Here is a 6,327-nt window from a genome sequence, read left to right as displayed (position 1 = left end):
GTAGAAGGCACTTTAATTATTTGGTCAAAGTGAGCCCTGGAGTGGCTGTTCAATATAGTTATTTGAGAGGCCCATATTCCATTTATAATCTGAGTTGCATTCATACAAAACAATACTGTAATGTTCTGTAAATCAATTGATTTATTATAAATATCAGTTCCATTCTGGCAAAAGTAGTATTTTTTTTGGTATGTCTGTTCATATTTACAATTACAATATTTTATGTCTATGTAATTTTGAATTATTACCATAGCTTGTCTGTCATCTAGTAACTGAACATAAAGATGCCCTCTTCTTACCCTCCAAATAGTTAAATTTCCTTCAAAAGTCAAATTGGTAGTAGGACATCCTTGTCCAGCAGGGCAGGTAACATTTTCTTATGTTCTATTTTGTGCACCAGCAGCCCATCCCCACTGGAGTACCATTGAATTCATTTTAATTGCTCTTACTCCTGGTGTTACACACTCAGCCAAAGGGAATCCATACAATGCGAAACCAGCAACAATTAGCATTGTAATTAGAATCTGAAATCAAAGAAAAGTAGTATGATTATTCTCACAAATAACACAGATTTGCTGGTATCTATTCTCATTTTTTCCTTTCCTGGTTTAATAATTAAAACAGTATTATCATTCCCTGTAGCAATTACTTCCACTTGTTCAGGTTGTTTATTGTGTTCATGGACCCATATTTTTTCACCTGAATTGATTTCATGCGTATTAGATATCTGCTCCCTGTCAAAGGCAGCAACAGGCGGTGACTGCCCTTTGGTGATGGTGCTGCCTAACACAGGTACAATAAATATTTGGGCTACCCTATCCTTTTTCTGTACATGAACATTCTCATCTGAAGTATTTAGCAAAACAATTTTAAGTTCCCCTTGATAACCTTCTTCAATAACTCCATTTACAACCGGAACACCTTTCAAAGCAAGTGTTGATTGAGGCACTATCCAACCAAAATGCTTTGTTGGAATTTGAATTCCATTCCCAGTCTCAATCAGCTGAACTGTCCTTGGCGGTATTTTACAAGCATTCATTGAATATAGACTCAATCCTGCAGTCTCAGGTGTAGCTCTAGTAGGAGGTAATGCACCTGCTTGAGTTTCCCAATATGTAATTGTTTTAGTCGTCACATGTGGTTTGATCTGCAATGCTGGAGTTAACATTTTCATTAATGATGTTTCTGTTTCTGAAATTGGTCTATTATTTAAAATCTGTAATGCTGCATTTAAATTATCTCTCCAATTTTGCAGAGTCCCATTTCTTAATTTTCTTAATGGATCTTTAAGTAAGCCATTCATTCTTTCATTTAACCCTGCTGCCTGCGAGTAATAGGGTATATGAAATACCCATTCAATATTATGTTGTTTTGCAAAATCCTGTACCATTTTTCCCTTAAAATGGGAACCGTTGTCACTCTGTATTTGCAAAGGCATTCCATAATACAAAATGATTAAGTCTAAAGTTCTTAAAATACTTACCTGTGTAGCTTGTCGTCATGAAAAACCAATAAGATAGCCAGAATAAGTATTTACCACTGTACATATATATTGGCATCCTTTATTTAATGGTAAAGGACCAACATAATCAGTTTGCCATATTTGTCCTGGCAACTTTCCTCATTCTATATGTCCCTGAACTATATGAGGTATGGATCTTTGTTGAGTATGCTGACATATTGGGCATTGTCATATAACAGCTTTAATTAAGTCTAATGAAAGTGCAATTCCTCTCGTTTGTGCTCACCTGTAAGTGGCCTTTTCTCCCAGGTGTGCACACTTCTGATGTGCCCATTTTGCCATCCCCATTTGCTCAGAATCATCTGGTATATTAGCTTCTGAAATTCTCGTTTGTTCATCTGTAACAGAATTAAACCACCATTCTAGAGAATCTGCAGAGCAATGTGCATTAACATGATAAACTGTCACAGTACCTTGACTTATTATTTTCTAAATTGATTGCCATAATTTTTTTATCAAATTTTTTTAGAATTAATTTTACAATCATTTTTCTGCCATGTATGCAACCAGGTTGCTAGTCCATTTGCTATTGACCAAGAATCAATATAAATATGACATGTACCTGGCATCTCCTGTTTTAATGCTTGATATACAGCATATAATTTTGCATACGGACTACTTTTGCCACTCCCTGAAGATGTTAAGATTTTCTTAGTTACTGGATTATAAGACAGAGCCTTTTAAAATTTTTTTTTTTACATATTTAACTAACCTGTCTATAAACCAAGCATGTTGTCACTGCTCTAATGATAGCTGAGCAAAAGGTTGTTCCCATTTAACAGGAAAATTAGTTACTTGAATTGTTTCAAATAGCGATTATGTTTGTAATTTATTAGGCACAGATATTTGATCTATTTTTTATGTAACATCGCCACCCCTCCTATGCCTGTCTTAGCTCAGTTCTGAATGTAACTTTCTGTGCATGTCCTATCTGGTTTATCTTGCGTGAATCCCAGATCTTTTATTCATTGTTGATGCTTTGCTTTTAAGTTTAAAATACTGAACTGTCCCTGCAACCTGTACTTTTGAATTAGTCCGGCACTATTAATAAACTCTCTTCTAGCCCGCATTGTCAAAGCAAATATTTACTGGATGTCAATGCTGCAGAACATATTGTGCAGCTTCTAATGCATCCTTTTGTACTGACATGCATCCTGGTAACTTAAGCATAATTGGTTTGTTTTGCCTTTGCAATGTCTCTATTGTAAACCCAGTGTAATACTTTTCATCCTTCTAGAAACATGCACCATTTACATGCACTGTAAAGGAATGCCTGACTAACATCTTCTGTGATTTCTTTTACTGTTATTTAGCGAAGTGGAGTTAGAAGTATAACCCCAAAGAACACTTGTCTGTTTTATTTTCAAGTAAATGGCCAAACATTGTTTAATGCAGGGACCTTTTTCTGAGATGCCTCTTATCGTCAAGCCTGTAATAGCACCACTGAGAGTGTGTCCTTCCATGCTGCAGCTTTCAAAACAATTGTCAAAGGCTTTGGCAATTGCAGAATGCCCCATATCTTTTTCTAGCAAGGAGGCCATCCTGTCAGTCTGATAATGATTTCTAGAAATGTTACTTTTGTGACAAGAACTGTATTTTGTTTGTATTTACTTTAAAACCTGCCTCTTGCGACTGTCTCAGAACTTTTCTTACCTGTTGTATGTTTTTTTTTTTTTCACAGTCTCTGAGTGTATTAGAATGTACCCTTGTTATCTTTACTTGCATCTTGTAGGAATGTTAAAAATATCTTTGCTGTTATGCTCTGCCCATTATAGCATCCTATTGGAAACTGTAATACTAAAATACTCTAATAACCTTGTAGTTAACATTAAAGTCATGTCCATATTACCCTTTGGGCTGTTAGCTGCTTTCATTTTTAACCCTTTAAATCCTGATGTATTTCTATGTTAGTATGGCGCTATTGCACTTTTAAATTCTGAAAAGGAAAAAAAAACTATTCATGTAACTTAGCACATATACTTTCTAACCAGTACGTCATGTTTCTTTAACATTAGCATGTGTTTTTCATTAAACTCCGATATCCCTTATCTCTCATAAAAACATTCCACTGTGAGCAGTAGGGCTGAATCATTCCATCTGTCTCTAGAAATTGTAAACTTTAGCATGATTTAAACAAAAGCAAGGATATCTGTTTCACAGTTTAATTGGAGTGCTATATTCCTGTATATACAGATCAAAACAATGAAGGCAATTACACATATAAACCTTTTCTTAAACATTTCGAATCACATCCTCGTCGCCAAGATAATGTATTGCCTAATGAGCAGGATTCGAAATAATTCACTTTACACTAAAGAAATTATTTAGTAACAAACTTTATTTTTACCACTAAACAGAAAACTAAATAAACTCTATGTAATTGAACAGTACTTCACACTAAAACAGAAAACTAAGTAAACTCTATTTAACTAAAATATTAAATTAGACAATACATTTAAAGAAAAACGTATACATCACCGATAAAGAGAAAGCTTCATCCTGTCTTCAGTCTTGATGGGGAAGCCCCGTTGCAGTCAGGCAGGAGTCTTCATTGGGAAAATAGTCCTGGGCAGTGCATCCACTCCACAAGTGAGGCTTCAGCCTGAGTGTAGGGAGCCCCAGCTATATATAACCAAGTTATTTACCACTAGTCATGAGAATCAGTACTTTCCCAGTGTAGATCTTGCTAGAGCATTCTGTCGTGTTGGCCACCCACGCCAGAAGGAACAGCAATTCCTGCCAAATACAATGATTCTGCAATTTTCAAGTATTACACTGGAATATTCCAATGACTTTGCAAGTTTAGTACTCTACTAGAATATTCCAGCACACATACACATACAAGACATATTTCGTAATCAAATGTAGTGACTTTGCTGAAATCCCTAAACTGTTCTGGAACACAGCATCATTTCTCATGCCTGCTGACACTTCCAGAATATAGCATTACTTCATATGTCAAGGAAGAAATACAGAAAACAAAGAGAATGTCAAGATATAGTGAGGCAACAGTCAAATAATCACACTCACTCAATGTACCCCTCTTTCGTATCACATTCGAATCACAGCCTGGCAGTGGCTGTATGACATATTAGTGGGTGTTTGCCTGTAGGGGATACACCACTGTAGACTGAAGTGCTGGGTGTAGGAACATACGGCGGAATCTATTATGGCACACAGGGACATACACCAGTATTGCTGCCATCTTGGTGGTATCCATGCACATAGTGTGTTGCCAGACTATGGGCTATGATGTGTGAGGGAGCAGTGGATAGTGCAGGCCATTATGGGTGTGCTGGATCTGTACATAGTGGATGCCCATGTATCTGGTCCTGTAATGTTTTCCCCTTTTGTTGTCTTTCAGGAACTATGTACCATAGAAGACATGCACCCTTCTCAGATGTGGAGAATGAGTAAAAAGGTCACACAGGAAAATCAATTGGTTAAAAAACACAAAAAGAAAAATCTAGCAAAGCTAGACTTTCCACTGTATGATACCTTAAACCTCTCATATCAGAGGCAACATGGGATATATACAAATTACCCTTTAAGGTTATCAGGTGTTTCAGCTAAATGGCAATTCTGAATGCCCGTGACTTTCTTTTACTTTTAAGTCTAGTTATGGACAATTTCAGACCAATAAAGCCAAAGCACTCTACCTGTGGACATGCATGTCTTTACTTCGTATGGCATCATCAGCACAGCATAAGAGGAATGTTTGACCTTTGGAAACACAAGGTGGGGAATTACATAACTGTGGATGGGCTGAGACAACACCATCAGACAGCATTGTGGGCAGACCCTGTGTCAGATGTCAATCATATGAGCCATCATACCATACATCATGGAGGTCATACTGTGTTCACCAATGTAATGCTATATCAGTCATTGTGGCAGGCTGTTTATTCCTGTACAAGGCTGTTAGGTCTATCTGCATTAGGGGGAGTTAGGTTACAGTAGCCACTGTACATGTGGATATATGCACATATTACCTTGTAGTGCTGCAACATTTGGTGGTGCTGGCAATACCTCTCCCTCAACTTTTCATAGGTCTGTCAGGAGTGACCCAAATCTGTACCTGGTAAGTGTGATACAGTTTTTTATGGAACATATATACCCTATGAAAATTAAGGGCTGCCATATTGCTCTATGTACAAATGTCATGTTTAATCAGTGTGCAATATTTGTATGTTCCATTCTGGAACAGATAACTACAGTTCTTAGGCTGGGTAGTCACAGGTGTGTATTTAAATGACCATCAACAAGTCTGCACTTATAATTATGAGCGGCTACACAGCCTGATATACATGATGCAGTTTCTCCAAGATGCCTGATCAAACACAAAAGGGAGATGTTACATACCAGAGGCAGTGACATGAGTTCTGGCACATCATTCTCAAGATAGGTGCCTTACAGGCAGATTGTACTGGCAATTTTACCTGGATGTGGCTGCATGTTTATAAAGCGTGGACTTGTCTGAGGTTGTCTGTTGTGCATGAGAGAGGAGATGATAAGATTTGTGACTGGTAATGCAGTTGTGGATCCTCATTTGTATGAGTCTATGTAGATTACCATACATAAAAGTGCAGGTAGTAATGTACTGCTTTTGTCTTGGTTTTCACAGGTGACCGGGGTGGTGGTTTGGAGTATGTCCCCCTCACAACCTGATGTCAGTGTCTCCTCAGACTCTGATGATAATGGTGGACATTGTGAGGCACAGCTGGGGTTGTCAGGGGCTGAATCTGTCCCAGAGGTTGACAGCCCTCTTCTGCCCCCATTGTCACTGCAAGCAGTCAGTATGCCCA

General features: G+C 37.6%; 1 long non-coding RNA gene across 1 annotated transcript; it reads right to left on the bottom strand.

Moving 5' to 3' along the window:
- Positions 1 to 256: 256 nt before the first annotated feature.
- LOC122797296 lies at positions 257 to 4,180 on the bottom strand. The gene is made up of 3 exons (XR_006364054.1): positions 4,001 to 4,180; positions 1,749 to 1,860; positions 257 to 524 (listed from the first exon to the last, which is right to left on the bottom strand). It is a non-coding gene; the product is annotated as an uncharacterized LOC122797296 (long non-coding RNA).
- Between the last annotated feature and the right edge of the window lie 2,147 nt (positions 4,181 to 6,327).

This window comes from Protopterus annectens, chromosome 3.part0, assembly GCF_019279795.1.
Source record: "Protopterus annectens isolate FY-2018-M chromosome 3.part0, PAN1.0, whole genome shotgun sequence".
Taxonomy (NCBI): Eukaryota; Metazoa; Chordata; order Ceratodontiformes; family Protopteridae; genus Protopterus; species Protopterus annectens.
This window is presented reverse-complemented; position numbering and strand designations above follow the sequence as displayed.